Here is an 18,031-nt window from a genome sequence, read left to right as displayed (position 1 = left end):
TTCTGGAAGGATTACAACATCTATGACCCATCAAGAGTTTGCTTGGGCTGGGATATCCAATAAGGACTGTGAGTGGCACCTGAAAGAAGACACTAGAGGTTCATCCATGACTTCAGAAGATTTGCCAAGGATGATAAGGTTGCAAAAATTACTAAGGCTTTGTTGAGAGGGTGAGCAGCTTTAACCAAGTGTGGATGAGGATGACACTGTGGAGCTCCTAGAACTGGTCAGTAAGGAACTGAGTAACAAGGAATTGTTGAAACTAGAATAAGAACACATAGCTGAAGAAGAGGTGAGAGAGAAAGAAAAAATTGCAGGGCAAGAAAAAAAAGAGAGAATTTCCAAGAAACTCTATTGTGAATGCTTTAACAGAAACTTTACCAGACCTCAATAAGCTCCTTAACAAGTTCGAAAGCATTGACCCCCAAGCCAAAAAGTTTTCATTACTATAGAGGAAAGTTCACGGTGTATTATCTGCTTCCAAGCAAACCTGTGATATAAAAAAGAAACAAACCACTGTGGACATATTTCTAAAGAGTGACACCTCCTTAAAAGAGACCCAGGCAGGTCCTTTAGAAGGGATTCCAAAAGAAGACACTGTTATCACATGACACCAACTCTGTGCATGTTATGACCTCTGAAGACCTTCCCAAAGAACCTTCCAAACGAAGACAACGATATTAATGATCCTGGGCTTTTCAAAGGTCCTGTGAAAGCCCAGGTTCATGTGTGTGTTTGTGTCTTAGTTTTTAATAAAAAAGTTTAAAAGGTGAAACTCAAAATTTTTAAATGGATAAAAGTTGTTTTTTTTTAATTTTTTATTTTTTTATTGGTTGTTCACAACATTACAAAGCTCTTGACATATCATATTTCATACATTAGATTGAAGTGGGTTATGAACTCCCAATTTTACCCCAAATGCAGATTGCAGAATCACATAGGTTACACATCCACAATGGATAAAAGTTTATAGAATAAGAATATGAAGAAATAAAAATACTTTTGTATGATTAAATAATTGTTCGTGGTTTCAGCTAAGTACTATTACCAAAGAATCAAAGTTAAAAAAAATAGAAGTAGAGGATAGGAAAGGCAGCAGAATACAACAGACATGAGTATGTCAATATGTAAATCAATGGAAGTGTAACTGATGTGATTCTGCAAGCTGTATACGGGGTAAAAATGGGAGTTCATAACCCACTTGAATCAAAGTGTGAAATATGATATATCAAGAACTATGTAATGTTTTTGAACAACCAACAATTAAAAAAATAAATAAATATAAAAAAAGAAAGCTAAAGTTAGAGTAAACTAAGTTTAATTTATTCTAGAAGAAAGAACATTATTTTAATATATTTAATATAACCTAAGGGTACAATGTATATAAATTCGATTGTAGTACACAATACTCTCTTAGCCTTCACTCACCACTCAATCACTGTCTCAGCTGGAGCCACCTCAAGTCCTTCAAGTCTTATTAGGTAAATGCCCAATGCAAGTGTAGCATTTTTATATTGTATTTTTACTGCATCTTTTCTATGTTTAGATGTGTTTAGACACACAAACACCATTGTATTGCAATTGCCTACAGAATTCAATACAGTAACATGCTGTACAGTTTTATAGCCTCAGATCAATAGTTATACATATAGCCTCTACCTTATAGCCATACATAGGTGTGCAGCAGGCGATTTCTTCTAGGTTTATAAATACATTCTGTGATGTTCTTGCAACAATGAAATAGTCTAACAATGCATTTCTCAGAATGCATTCCCTTCATTCAGCGATGCCTATGTAGTCCAACCAATTTAAGTGATTGCTTCTAGAAAGTGAGATTTTATTTGGATGGAGACAAAGTGGGGCAGAAGAAAACTGGTTAAAGGACTACTGTTTTTCATTTTAAAACTTTCACTGTTAACTTGAATTTTTAATTATCCATGTGCATTACTTTGATAAAGAAAAAATTCAATGAAAAAATCTAGGTATAGTATTTTAGTTGGCACTGCTTGGTTTTTTTAAATTACAGTTTCAAAGGAAGAGAGCAAGCACTTTGGGGCTGATGGCTATATAAATTAACCAATCACTTAGTTGTTTTTTTTAAGTAAACTGGTTACATCCTCAGGTGATCCCCCAGTAGAGAAAGGGAATGGGAAGAATAGGAACATAGTAACTTATTGAGAAAATAAACTTTGAAATTTAAAAATGAAACCAGGCAACAATTTCTACTATGAGAAGAATATAAAGACCATCAACTGGTGGTAATAATCATTTTCTCAGACCTCTGTGCCTGGATTGCCTAGAGACTGTGAGGAGAGCCAGGTGAGTGAGGAGACTCACAATACTAAATCCCTGTCCATCCACCCCTGCCTCCTCAGCCCTTCCAGTTTACTGGCCTTCCCTCCTTCTTCCCTTCTTCCTTCCCCACATTTTCTCCTTCCTCTCCTTTCCCATCTCCTGCTGCAACTTTTATCAGTACTAAGTGTAACATGACCTAAGGGCTTCTTTTTTTCAGTTATACCTCAGTGAATAAATAGACTGCAGTGAATGAAATGGTAAAAAGAATTTTTAAAACCCACAAAGACCAAAAGAAATATGTATACTTTTTACTTGCATGAGAACTTTTGTTGATGTCGGTATGAGTGTCAGTGATACGAAAGAATAGAAGATTTTTTATCTGATTTTAAAGGAAAAATGGTCAGGCATATTTTCTTGCAGGCTGTGGCTGACGAATACATGGAGTAAGGGCTTTACTGGATAGACACATAGACTCTTTCAGCTTGCTGCTCTAGGCACAATTGCCACCAGATTTGGACTCCATCACTAGTGGTAGAATGTTTCCCAACTAACAATTTGTGGGGTGGGAAAAAAAATTTCAATTCTTAACTTTGACTTTGTAGAACTGTTTTGAGCACTATTATGTCATCGAATTGATGAATTGTCTTTGTTCTACCTTTCAGAGAACAGAATTTCCCAATAGTTTTAAATGTTAACACTTAATTACACACTGCCATTCTGTGCGTGTGTGTGTGTGTATGTGTGTGTGTGTGTTTTGCTGGGGATCAGACCCAGGGCCTGTGCATACAAGCCAAGCACTCTACCAACTGAGCTATATTCCAGCCCCACACTGCTATTCTTGAGAAACATCTCTGGCCATTTTAATCCAGAAGTTTTAGGCTTTTGAATGGAAAGACATGTGCTTTTCTTTGCATTTGACAAAATTAAACAATTTTTATACTAGAATGAGAATGACTGTAAAAAAATTATTTTAATATTTAAAACATGTCTTCTAGGATTTAAAATCTCTCTCTCTCTTTCTCTCGTCCACTCCACTCTTCACCCAGGATATACAGATTCCCTAGAATTTCCTTCAATCCTTCCTTCCCTCTCCTCTCCACATTTGGGTTCAGCACAGTGTCAGTCTTGTTGCTCCTGGTACTTAGAGCTCCCTTTACTGAGAGTATAATCACTTATATGGCAAGTAAACTTGTAATTGGTTGGACAACCAGGCCTTTGCCTTGTTCCTTGTATACCCCATGTACCTGTTTTCATAGTAGATAACTAGAGGGGAAAAAAAAAAAAAGGAAAACTATGACAACTCTGGTAATGAAGGAGGTGGTTGTTGCTAAGCAACGGAGAGGAAAGCAGGATGACTTGTGCTGGGGTCTTGGCAGTGTGCTAGGAATAAAGAAGACCTTCGAATTACTCCTTGTCCTCAGGAGACCTTTTCCACAGGCAGGTGCAGGGTGGCCCCCGAGTACGGAGATACAGCACTAGTATCTGGCTCCTCTCCCAGGCCCCAATTTGCAGCTTCCCACCACTCTTTTTCTGATGTCTTACTCTGATAATGGGGTTCCTTTGCCTCAGTAAGCATCTCATCCTTTAATGCATTCTCCTTCCTCTCCTGACACATTTTTATTTCTAAGAGCCCACTTCTCATTGGTCCCACCTGGAGATCTTGCTTCATTCTTAAGATTTTGCTTAGAGTTCCCAATTGTAACTCCAACCTTGGACAGGTGTGTCAGTATTGGCAACTATTTCCTTACAGCTGTCATCTTCCCTGGCTTTACTGCCATTGGGTCCTAAGTATTAGGACTTCCTGTATTCTCCCTGATTTCTGACTCAAAGGGACTGTTTTCTGGATCTTTCTGGGTCCCAACCCAGATTTTGCTCTGCCTGACTTGGAGAGACTAATGGCAGGCCATAGCTTTCACACTCCTTCTACCTACCTTCCTATATCACAAATTCAAGCGTCCATGACTTTTCAATAAATCCTGAAGTATGACACCACTATCTATTATTCCTTGGTTTGATGTCCTTATTTTTATCCTTTGTTTGACCATGGAGGCCCTTCCAGTGTTTGTGGAATAGCCTAGAGCACCGTCCAGACTATATGTGAATTATCAGGGGGAGTCTAATTTACAAATGGGCTTTGTTCTCCCAGAAAAGTCTATTATAAGACAATAATTGAGACTACAGGACCATACTTTTTGGAGATGACCTTATGCATTGTATAACCAAAAGAAATATGTATACTTTTTACTTGCATGAGAACCTTTGTTGATGTCGGTATGAGTGTCAGTAATACTAAAGGATAGAAGATTTTTTTATCTGATTTTAAAGGAAATATTATTTATTTATTTATTGGTACCAGAATTAAAGATCTGATGTCAGCCTGTAACACAGAGCATAAATGGGTGGGTTCTTTGTCTCCCAAATTTAAAGAATGAAATCCACTGACACAAGGGTAAGTGCAAAGTAACCTTATTTATTAGAGTAATAGAATTAAAACAGAGCTCCCAAAGAGGAGGGGTCCCAGCCAGTGATTGCCAGGGGTTGTCTGTTGTCTAGGGGTTTTTATGGGCTTCATCTGTCCCTAGGTGATTGGTGGGACAACATGTAAATATAAGATTCATAAAGGGAGCCAATCAACTCTCTCTATTTTGTCTTCTTCAGCAAATCTAGAGAAAATTGACATTTAAGCCTTCATTAGCATAATGTTGGGGGTAAGGGTCTGTTGGTGCAAGAGGAAGTAACTTTTACTATTGGTTGTATCTGGGGGCTGTTAAGGGACTGTCAGAAGTTTGATATCCCAATCCTCTCTTCCTTTTTTTCTTCTCCAAGACCCTTTTCCTGGCTGTCTATGAGTGGTCTATCTCTATCTCAAATCTGCATTAAGCCCATTTGAATCAAAATGCATCAGATGTACCATTTACCATCTTCTCATTTTATTTCAATTGGCTCTGTGGGGAAATAAAATTGGGGTTTTTAACTAGTACTCCCAGGATCAAGCTTCAGCAGTTGAAAAGGAAACTTCATTAGTTTCTCACAAAGGTAGGTGGAATCAGTAAGGCACTGTTGGAATGTAAAGACTTAACTATGACTGGGTTGGAATGGAAGGGTTAGAGGTAAACTGACCTCTGTTATTGGTACCAGAAGCTGAGTGGTGGGGGAACCCAACTAGTGGGGAAAGGCAGACGGCGAAGACACTATCTGTTGAGAAGCCTCATACCTGAGCTGCCAATACGACTGGCAGAGTGACGAGGGCTGAGATTTAGCTCAGTGGTACTTTCCTAGCATGTGTGAAATCCTTGGTTCAATCCCCAGCTCTACCAATAAATAAATTAATAGAATAAAAACCTACCTAAAAAAATGCTATAGAGAGAGAAAGCAAACTAACCTAACCTAGGTAGATCGCAGAAAGACTTGCTATATCAAATTTGGGACAAGACAAACCTTGGACAGAATAAAGATCGTGAAGAAGAGACATAAGGAATGATAGAACGTGGAAGGGACTTCTTCTCAGAACCCTCTTTGGGGGAAGTGTTTTCTGCTCCCCACCTGTACACAGAGCCATGCCATCACAGCCTGGAGCCACCAGGGTAGTTCAGTGACTTCACCTACACCAAGTAGATTGAACTAATAATGGACCTTTCACAGGTATTTTATTCCAGGTTTGGAAGAACTGAGACAATCTCAACATACCCAGCGGCAAACTACAAAACTCCAGGGAACATGTGCCATCCTGTTAGGCCATGGGGCCATGCAACAGAGAGAACGGGCTTGAGACAGAAAGGAATCAACACATTGGTTCATCCGTTTATTCAGTGACAGGAGAAAGAAACTGGAGAGGGAAGGAACTAAAGTTTATTAAATACTTATTATGTGCTCATCAGAACCTTATACCAAAGGTGCTCAGGAAATCAGACTATGGATCAAGAAGGGGAGATGTGGTCAGTGGGCAGCCATTTGGTTGTGATGATTAATTTGGTAAAATGTGGAATCAGAGGCTAAGGGGCTACTTTGGTATTTTGGGGTATCCATCCAGGACTTCCAGTCCTACCTGTAAAGAGGGTTACCCTTGCTGCATACACTAGACCTAAGAGAACCTCCATAAACATCTTCTGAGAATTAGTAACTCCTTGTTTATTATACCCACCTAGGAAACTAGCCATCTAGTCTGAATATCCACCATGTTCTGAATGGAAAACCTAGGGCAGTGTTTAGAAGAACAGAACATCCTGAGACAGAATCCCCAACAATTGGTAGGATGAGTTAAGTACTTTTGTACAACATTATGCACAATTGGGTAGATGAATGTTTAAAGACCCATGGTTAAACCCCATGGTTTAATTGATGTATTCCATCTTACAAAAATGCGATCTTCTATTATCTGCAAAGAAACACTATCACGCACATTTTTCACAATAACACATTTTACCGAGAAGACCACAGAACAATAATATAATCAGGGATGAATACTGTCATAGCCCACAAAAATAAAGCCAAACTGTAATTAACAAATTCGGTGACTTAAATATGATATTTCTAAGCAGTGTGATTTAAGGGTACAAAAAAAAATGCAATCATTTTTATTTCTCTAAAGTGGTAGTTCTTTACTTGCAAGAATTGCTGTTTAAGTAGAAGTCCACAGTACTCTTGACTAAAGTGGCAAAATAATCCAAGAGAAAAAAAATTAACTCTGTGTATTAGTCAGTGTTCTCCAGAGAAACAGAACCAATAGGAAATGGAGAGGAAAAAGCTTATTATGAAGGATTGGCTCACATAATTATGGAGACTGAGGGGCCCCATTAGTGCATCAGTAAACTGAAGGGCCAGGAAGCTGGTGGTGCAGATACAGTCCAATCCCAAAGGCTTGGAAACCAGGGATGACAATGGAGTAAGTCCCAGTCTAAGCCTAAAGGTCCAAGAACCAAGAGCACTAATGATCAAGGGAGGAGAAGATGGGCATTCCAGCTCAAGCGGAGAGCATATTCCTCTTCCTCCATTTTCTTTGCTCTATTCAGGTCTTCAGTGGATGATGGATGATACTCTTCCAAACTGGTCAAAGCAATCTTCTTTACTCAGTGAACAGATTCAATGCTAATCTCTTCTGGAAACACCCCCATGTACACCCTCAAATATAATATTTTACCACCTATCCAGGCATCACTTAGCCCTGTCAAATAAAATTAACCCATCACATTATAGTGATGTTTCTAATCTCCACCAAAACAATGAGATATATTCCTCCAAATTCCTTATCCCCATTCTAGCTTATCTGCTTCTAGCGAGAAATACAAAGAAATTTGAGCTTTACTTGCCCTAGGGCTGTACTTGAGAGAATTTTGTTTTCATAAACATAGACATAAAGCAGAAATGTTCATCAAGGCAGAATTGATGGGCAGTATGTGCATGCTCAGGAGCTATGCAGACTCTCCCAAGGACTGTTGGGTAGAACTGTCACCTATCACTTTTGAACTGATCTTGAGGCCACCTCAAGATCATTTTTGAACTGATCTGGATTGAACACTAGGGCAGGATATAGTCAGCACATTTGACACTAAGAGCCAATCATTTTTTTTTACATGTTTTTCTCTATATGACAAAATTATTTTCAGAATTAACCAAATATTAATAATAATTACTTTCTTAATTCACTCCTTAGTTTTAAAACAACTAACAAGTACAAATGTAAAATTTTTAATTTAAAAGACATTATACAATCTGAGTTGATTCAGGAGTAGACAATGGAAGACTTTGGTACTCATCTCTGGGTTCCCCTTCTAATGAAGGTTATTTAGAGGAGCATTGGGCAGTTACTCCATCCTTCTGAGTTTGTTATTTATTTATGTATCCATATAATGAAGAAAAATCACCCACTGCTATGAATTGGATGAGTATCACCCAAAGGTGCATGTGTTAAGGTTTGGTCCCCACAGTAGTGCTATGGGAGGTAGCAGAACCTAGGTAGGGCCCACTGGGAGGTCCATAAATCATTAAGAGTATCCCCTTGAAGTGGACTGCAGGACCCTCATCCCTTTCTCTTCCTTTTTTTCTCCCTACCATTATTTTTAAATTATTTTTTAAGATTATTTTTTAATTCACGTGTGCTATTTACAATGAAATGGCTGAGAATCTAAGTGTTTTTGCCCTACCATGTGCTTTCTGCCACTGCCCTTTGACATGCTCACCAGAGGCCCAAAGCAATGGTCTGCTCAATCTTGTACCAAAACCTTTAAAACCAAGAACCAAAATAACCTTTTTCTCTTTATACATTGACTAGCTCAGGTAGTTTGTTGTAGCAATAGGAAGCTGACTAATATACTCTCCTAATTTATGCAGGGTTGACTTAAATTACACAAGTGAAAATGTCTACCAGGCTCCTGCTATTGGAAAATAACTTTTAAATGTCCTCTTCTTGGGGGCTGGGGACTTGGCTCAAGTGGTAGCATGCTCGCCTGGCATGCGTGCGGCCCGGGTTCGATCCTCAGCACCACATACCAACAAAGATGTTGTGTCCGCCGAGAACTAAAAAATAAATATTAAAAATTCTCTCTCTCTCTCCTCTCTTTTTTTTTAAAAAAAATGTCCTCTTCTCTACCTAATGCTGGAGGTGCTGGGATTTACTCTCATGATTGTCTTCTTGACTCTGGAAATATAAGAGATTTGTGAGTTTTTAGTGAGGCTGACTCTTATAATGTTTGTCACTGTGTTCAATACTGTTAGTATTATCATAGAATATTATTATGAGAAGAAATGAACTTCTTATAGACTTGAGAGGCTCAAAAGAGTAGCATATTGGTAAAATGTTTAATAAACAGAATTCTGGACCCCCCCCCATGCTGATATGCTTGTATGTAAGATATTTTTAAATGAGTTTTATTAAAAGGAATGTATGACAAGCTATTTATAGATGATGAAACATACAATAGTCTTTAGTGGGGGCTGGGGCTGTAGCTCAGTGGTAGAGCATTTGCCTTGCATGTGTGATGTACTGGGATAGATCCTTAGCACCACATAAAAATAAACAAATAAAGATATTGTACCAACTACAACTAAAAAATAACAAAAAAGTCTTTAGTGTAAATTCAACATAATAAATTGTCACAAAATGTTTCTGTAGAACTTTTCCACCTGTAGCCAAACTATGATTGCAGTTGATAAATGTATAGTTCTAATATGATGTTGGTGAATATTCTCCTTTACATTAATAAGATGAAAACAAAATAAAGACATAGCAGAATTTCAAAAAAAATAAAAGACATTATACATGGCAACAATCAAGAATACATGTAACAATAAATATTGGCAGGGATGCGGGGAAAAGTGTACACTTATACATTGCTCGTATGACTGCAAATTGATTCAACCACTCTGGAAAGCAGGATGGAGATTCCTTAGAAAACTTGGAATGGAACCACCATTTGATCTAGTTATCCCACTCCTTGCTATAGTTCCAAAGGACTTAAAATCAGCACACCACAGTAACACAGCCATATCAATGTTTATAGCAGCTCAATTTAAAATAGCTAAGCTATGGAACCAAACTAGGTGCCCTTCCACAGATGAATGCATAAAGAAAATATTGTATATATACACAATAAAATATTAATAAATAAAATATTCAGACATCAAAAGGATGACTTTTGACTTTTGCCAGTAAATGGATAGAACTGGAGAATACCACGCCAAGTGAAATAAGCCAATCCCCCCCCCCCAAAATGTCAAATGCTGTCTCTGACATATGAAGGCTAACATACAACAAGGTGGGGGTAAAGGGGAAGGGCAGAATAGAAGTTCATTGGATTAGACAAAGTGGAATGAAGGGAAGGGAGGGGAGATGGAAATAGGAAAGACACTAGAATGTATCAGACATTACTTTCCTATGTACATATATGAATATACCACAGTGAATCTTCATTTCCTATACAATGGTAAGACTGGGATCCTAATTAGAGTAAGATGTACACCATGTTTGTGTAAATATGTCAAAATATATTCTACTGTCATGTGTAACTAAAAAGAACAAATAAAAAAACAAGACATTATACAAATTCATTAATACAAATATGAACTAAAATACACAAACAAAAATAATAAGCACTGCAGTTTGCACTCTGATGCCCAGTTTTAAATTTTAAACAGAAATAAGAATTCCAAGATTCCATATAGAATGAAAAATTTGAAGTGACTAAAGTTTTGCATCTGTACAATCACTGTGTTATCATTGTTTCTTTGGGGTCTACTATTTAAATGTAGAAATATGTAGGACCCTGGTCTGGGGTTGTGGCTCAGTGGTAGAGCGCTTCCCTAGTATGTGTGAGGCACTGGGTTCGATCCTCAGCACCATATGTAAAAACAAATAAATGAAATAAAGGTCCATCAACAACCAAAAAAAAAATTTTTTTTAAAAGAGAAGTATGTAGCACATATAGGTTCACTCAAATAATTCCTATCTTTAGTAATTCATTGCTAAACAGATGTGTATAATTAGTCTTTGACAGGTGTGGGAAGGGATGGAGTATAGCAGGGAATAACTAACTGAAGATTCTTCTATTCAAAGCCCATGTAAACTGAAACATTTATTAAAGAATAAGTGATCAAAGTGCCCATCCATAGCTTATATTACATATTATTAAATTTCAACAATATACATAGCATTTGTTTGGAATTTAGACCCATGAAAAAGTTTTGTTGAGGACAGAATGTTTTATCAATGACTGTTTAAAACTGCAAGCATATGGTAATCATAAAAAATCAGGATGACTTTATATCGGCATTAAATTGGTTTTAATTTCCTACAAAAATACAACCTCTTATTCCTGGACCTGGGGCAGATTGTTCCTCTTCTTAGTACCCACAAGTTGTTTTGAAGTGCATACATATGCTCCCCAGGACATTTGCACAACCAGTGGGAGAAGAAGAGTTCTTACAAATATAACTGAGATCTCCTACCAGGTAGATTAGCATTTGTTGTCAGATTTCATTTGACTCCAAGAAAAAGATTGAATGTGTCCTTTTATCTGAATGATTTAAATTCACATCAGTTATTATAATATTTTCATAATCTAAGTAACATAAGTGGTATATTATATAAACATTTGGGTTTTTTCTAAATAAAAAACCCCTAAACATTGTAAGATTTTTTTTAACTATTAAAATATGGGAAGAGATGGTCAAATTTTCAAAATATATAAAATAAATAAATCATAGAACTTTGTAAGAATCTTTTCTAGACAATTCTACTGAAAATCTTTATGTAGAGATGCTAAAAAAAGGTGCATGTGCACACATATGTGTGTGTACACACACACACACACACACATACACATATATTTTTCCCCTCTTCCACCTGGGAATCACTAAGTGTTTCAAGCTTGAAAATTGCTCAGCCTGTAGGGACAGGTTGTACCAGATTGTCCTCAGTTTATACCACTTTAAAAGTAAAATGGTATTGTGCATGCATAACAGTTGGCAGCATTTCTCTACCTCAACTCCACCCACTATTCAGCACTTTGGCCACTTTCCACCTACTTAATTACTGCTTTTACTTATAGGTGAGTACAGGAGGAAAGCTAATTTTGCAAATAATTAAGCCCTTTGAGTCTCCATTAACTCACAGATCTATGCTTTCTGCAAAAGCCCTGGAGACTGCCTAGGCTGCCACCCTGGCCCTCTGTTTCCATCAAGGACTCGGTGCCACCTCCACAAAGATGTTACTCTTGATGCTGTTTACAGTGGTGGTGCAGTGGCCCAACTTAGGCTGAAGCCATGAAACCTCTATGGACATTTTAATATGGGCAGCAGCACTCGAGGTTACCACCCAAGTTAATACTACAGACATTTTTATTCTAGGAGAAGAACAGGAAGGAGTCTTCCCCAGGGAGGCATGAGGACTCTGAGGTGGCCAAGGGAGAGTCTCATGTTCCAGTGTATAAAACACATGATAATTTCTCCTGGGAGACACATCTCTGACCTAGGGCTAGTAGAGCCTAACTTCATCTGATTACCAGATGCACACAATCTAGCTGAGAGAGAGGCAGAATCTTTGAGCAGTTATTATTTTAGTCAAGTTTCTCTGGCCATGTATAATAAAGAGAACCTTAGTATATGGACTATAAATTTTGTCCTTGGGAACTTTTGTCCCATGAATCAAAAGATAAAGATCTAGATGTGTTAGGTCTCCTATCTTAGTCCATTTTCTACTACTCTAAAAGAATAGAGAATGAGGGCTGGGGTTGTGGCTCAGCTGTAGAGCACTTGCCTTGCTCTTGTGAGGCCACTAGGTTCCAGCCTCAGGACCATATAAAAATAAAATAAACAAAATAAAGGAATTGTGTTTATCCACAACTAAAAAAAAAAGAATGGAGAATGAGATAACAGAATAACAGAATAAAACCCGATAATTTATAAAGAAGAGAATTTCATTCAGCACAGTTCTGGAGGACAGGAAGTCTAAGATCAAGATATATATGTGTGTGTGTGTGTGTGTGTGTGTGTCTGTGTGTGTAATATAGTATATTATACATATAACATAGTATATATTATAGTATGTATATACTATATAGTATATAATATAGTATATTACATATTATACTCTATTATATTATAGTATACTGTACTATATACTATATATAAATATGTATCTGGTAACAGAAACCCTAATAACTTTATGAGCATAAAATACATGAAAAGTATATATATATATATATATATAAATGCATAATTTAAAAGTATGAAGATGAATATCCTCTCACAAATCATTGGAGGGTTTAAAGGGTAGAAAAGTGGGTATGGCGCAGAAATTAAGAGAATGGAGTATTCAGGCTAAGAGATGAAAGTCAGATAGCAGGGATGGAATTCCTACTCTGCCCTTACTAGCCATTCCACCCTACTTGCTCTGTGCCTCAGTGTCCTCATCTTTGAAAAGGAAAAAGCCATAGTCTTACCTCAAAGGACACTAAAGACTAAGTGACATAGTACATGGGAAGTGTTCATGAGAGTGCCCAGGATATGGACAACAACCCATAAACAGTAATCATGAGTGTTGATTTTGACTGTATGTGGTTGCGACCTTCTAGTAGGAAGGAATGGGAAGCCGCTCTGCTTTTCTCTGGTAATGAGGGAATTACACATGAGAACAAGGACTGTAAGTACTGGCTAAATTCCTAAACTATGCTTCTGATTTCTCCCTAGTATTGGGGATTTGCAGTTTTTCTGTTTCCATTTTGCATACAAAGGATGCTCTACAATCTGCCAACTAAGACTGCTGTTGTCACTGATGTCTGTGTGCCAGCTATAAAAATTAGTCACATGGCTTTTAATCTAATGCGTGATGTTTTCATGACACCACTGTCCCTTTAGTAATTTACAGTGGAACTTAGGCTGCTGGACTCCAGGTGAAGCTCCAAAACCAGGCTCTAGAGCACAGAAATTATTAGTCTTTGACCTGTACTTCCTGCTCCAACCTTCTAAATCACCATGGCAGGGTATATACAAATTGGCCAAAATGATGTAATGTTCCTCTTCTTTCTGTAGGTTATCCATAAAGGAACATCAAAGGAACATCGTGTTTGGTAGGATTCTCCAGCTGAAGTAACAGAAACCCTAATGCAAAGAGTTAAAAGTATAGAAGCAATGAATTGGTTCATGTAACAAAAACCTCATGGAACTGGCTGACCAGCGGCTCTGTGTGGGGAAAGGACCCATTTTTTCTTCTGCCCCTCAGCTCTGCCATCTCTAGTGCCCTCTTAATCCTAAAACAAGCTCCCATCAGGGTTCTAGGATAACTGACTGCCAGCTGCATCCAGGCCTGTGCTTCCCCCATATCTTGCAGAAGACAGACAATTTCTGTCTTAGTGTTTTGAGCAAGAACTTGAAACTTACCCTGATTCAACATGCTTGGTTGGGTCAGTTGTATGCTGAACCTTGAGCCAATGACTGGTGCCTATAAAACAGGGGCCATGCTGATGTTGGGGAAGAGAGTGGTTAAAGAGTGTGGTCTGTGTAGAAAAACAAATCTATGAATAATCTTGGAAAGGAGGGCAGGAGGAATAGATGCTAGTAGGCAACAACAAACATACTTCATAGGGATTTTTATGGTTTGGAATTTTTATGGAATGTGTATTTTGATGTTCTGTGTTCCAAACAGCCATGATGGAGAATATATTGAGGAGGAGCATCCCTCCCCATAAGACACAGGAATCCAGGAATACTAACTCTGTGGTAGACTGGTACCATGAAGGACATGGCTCAGCTCTAGGGATGAAGATGGTTCACACTTTCTGCATCAAGAGTTAATCAGGCTGGGCATGGTGGTACATACCCGTAATCACAGGAGCTCGGGAGGCTGAGGCAGGAGGATTGAGAGTTCAAAGCCAGTCTCAGGAAAAGCGAGGCTCTTAGTAACTCAGTTGAGATCCTGTCTCTAAATAGAATACCAAATAGGGGTAGGGGTGTGGCTCAGGGGTCAAGTACCCTACTTCAATCCCAGATATGCCCCCCACCGAAAAAAAAGAATTAATCAGCACCCTTCTCATCCAGTTTGTCTCTTCTCCGTTTGTAATCTTTCTTTTACTATCATGAATTTTATTCATATGTTCTGTTGCCAGATGACTTGTAAACCAGAACTTCAGCTCTCTCACAATCCTTCTTTCCTCTTGGCCTTTCTGTGTTGTCTTTTCAAGACCTTACTCTGTCCACAACTGCTCACTCAATTCTATCAGTTTTGGTGAGAAAATCCTGAAACTGGGCATTGAGAAATAGAGATATAGAGACAGAAGGAAATCATAGCATTCCTTAGATAGAAAAACAAACATTCAGACATTTGGGGGACAGGAAGAAGACTAATTTTTAGAGCTAGCACACAGACATCAGTGACAACAGCAGTCTGAGAGCACATTAGAGATGATCAAGAGAGAAATTAAGTTAGAAAAATAGAGTAGCATTGATTACATGTGCTTTTAGAAATAAGGATCTGCGGAAGATTTTTGAGCAAAACACTCATCTGGTCTCTTCACTATTTCTACAGCCAAGTTGACTTTGTTGGACTTCTTATATCCTTTTGTGTACTTTCTTAGTCCCTACTCTCTGGCCACTTGTTCTATCAATTAGAATTAAGGAGCAGCATTCACCTATGGGGCACACTATTTACTACTGTCTGAACGAGAAATTGTACCAGCAATTCTCAGTCCTGTCCGACTCAATGTCCCCATTTGATAAGAAGTACTTCTAATTTCTCCTTTTGCTATCTTGAAATAAAATTTGTACGTGGGGATGATGTGTCTTACCTTCCATAATTATTATGGGTTTAATTGTGTTCCCCTCTAAGAAGTTTACATGTTGAGATCCTAACCCCCACTATCTCAGAATGCACCTGTATTTGGAGATGAGCCTCAAAGGAGGCATTTAAGTTAAAATGAGATCATTAGTGTGAGCTTAATCCAATGTAACAGGTGGACACAGACACATACAAGAAGAAGACCCATCTGCAAGCTAAGAAGACAGGCCTAGAACAGATTCTCCCTCACAGGGCTCAGAAGGAAGCCCTCTGCCACTTTGATCTCAGATCCCTACCCTCCAGAACTGTGAGAAAGAGATTTCTGTTCAAGGCAGTTCTGGTCTGTGGTACTTTATTACAGCAGCCCTAGAAAATGAATATATTAATTATATGTATATTTGTGTATATGTAGACTTAGTGTATTATAAAGACAAAATAAGTGATACTGCATTTGCAATAAAATATGTATTTCTATACATAAATGCTCAAGCACAATACAGCAAAAATCATCATTCTTACACCAATACTCTGCATGCAACAGCTATAAATTACTTTGGAGTGACAGTACAAATGCAGGCTGGCACAGTGTATGACTCTAGCAACACAAATACAAAACCTTTAGCAATATTGCTTTTGGCACAGGATTTTCTGAAAGAGTGAACAGCTCTTGGTAAAGTTCCAAGCAAAACAAAGAACAATCTTCCTTCAATTTACATGGTAGTTGCATTCCTAGAAAATTCAAGAAATACATTGTATTTATTTGGAACACACAGATAGGTTCTAGTCAAAAATAATTATAGATAGGTTTTTCACCTACATGAATGTCTTGTAGAGCATTTGAAAAGTCACAGACAGTTCATTTTGCAAGATGTCAAGCTGTCTAGCAACCCTGGCCCACATCCCTCAGTGCTACTAGAGTATTCTATTAGAGCAACACCCCAAAACATCTCATTTCCAAAATATTCCCTAAAGGGGAACCTTTGCTGGTAATCGCTTAAATAAAAGGAGAAAATGAAAGATATAATGGAAGGCTATCTTTTGGTTGTTGGACCAGTCACACCCCACTCCCTGTCAGAACTCTTCCTACCAGAGGAGGCCGAGGGCTACAGCCACAAAGCAAGCAAGCCAGAGGTGAGGCATTTTCTGAACAATTGAAAGTCAATCTTTACACTGCTCTTAAGACTCGCTTCTGTGCCTCAATGGTTGAATGCTCGTTGTTGGAGAAGTTCTGCTGGAAACACATGGCTTCTCGCTAAAACTGGGCCTTCAGCAAGGTACCTACTCTTTTCATTCCATTCTGCCTGCTACCCAACCTTGTTCTCACATTCTGTCCTGTTGACTCAGGCTCCATAGAACACTTTACATGCTTTATTGTGACAATCAATATTGCCCCAGATCACTTTCTTTCTTATCTCTAAATTTCTTTTTTTCTTGTTCTATTTATCTCCCTTCCAAGGGAAGTGTTCATTAATTAAAGAACTTCAGTTTTTCTTCAGTTGCCTTTTCTCGGCACTTTTCTCTATAGATATTTTTCCTGAGGCTCTTTGGTTTGCAAGAATAGACAAGCATCATCTATCAAGGACACATTCTGAAAAAAGTCACTGTTAGGTGATTTAGCCATTGAATGAACATCTTAAGAGTATACTTATGGAAACTAAACCAGCTATAAAGTCACTAGGAAATATAATCCTATATAATATAATCCTGTTGTATATGTGGCCCATTGTTATCCAAAATGCAGTTATGAGGTACACAGCCATAGTAGAAACCACCTTGAATGCACTTTCACCAGAAAGGGCGATTTTTCTTTTAGGTAACAGGTGTCTCAAGAATTCCAGGGTAGGTATGCCATGGTCCTTGGAAAAGAAGAACAAAAATTGCAAGACCACCTTTCAAACCTTCTTTTCTACTCCCCTTTGCTTCATTTTTCTCTTTCCTGTACATTAGCTTCTTGTGGCCTCCTATCAACATAATGGAATTCTAGTTCCAGGAGAGAAACCCTACCTGACCCAGCTTGGATCATGTCTAATTCCCCAGATGAGTTCAGCATTGAGACAAGTAAATAATCAAAATGTATGACACAATGGATTCTGGACATGGTTATCAGGCAGTGCAGAGCAGGGACACCTACCCTGTCTGGAGAGTTTGCAGGCTGTACTGCAGGGAGGGGAAACCCAGGTAGAGCCAGGTGGGCTCCCTAAATTGAGAAGGCAGAGCTGGGAGACCAGGGAAGCCATAGAGGAAGAGGGGGCAGGACCCAGTGCCAGAGAAGAGAAAACGGAGGTAGGTAGGGAGGGAGGGGTGGAGAGAGAGGAGAGAATGCACATATGGGCACTAGCTTTGGAGATCACCAGAGTCTTTGAGTACTGATCAGTGCATGCCTGGGAGAAAACTGCTTCTGGCCAGGTGAAGAAAGACCTGAAAGGAACAGAGGGAACAAGCCTCAGCACTGTCACAGGGCTGGAATATTGG

This window comes from Ictidomys tridecemlineatus, chromosome 1 (genome assembly GCF_052094955.1).
Source record: "Ictidomys tridecemlineatus isolate mIctTri1 chromosome 1, mIctTri1.hap1, whole genome shotgun sequence".
NCBI lineage: Eukaryota > Metazoa > Chordata > Mammalia > Rodentia > Sciuridae > Ictidomys > Ictidomys tridecemlineatus.
The sequence above is the reverse complement of the archived record's forward strand: the minus strand, read 5'-3'. Positions refer to the sequence as shown.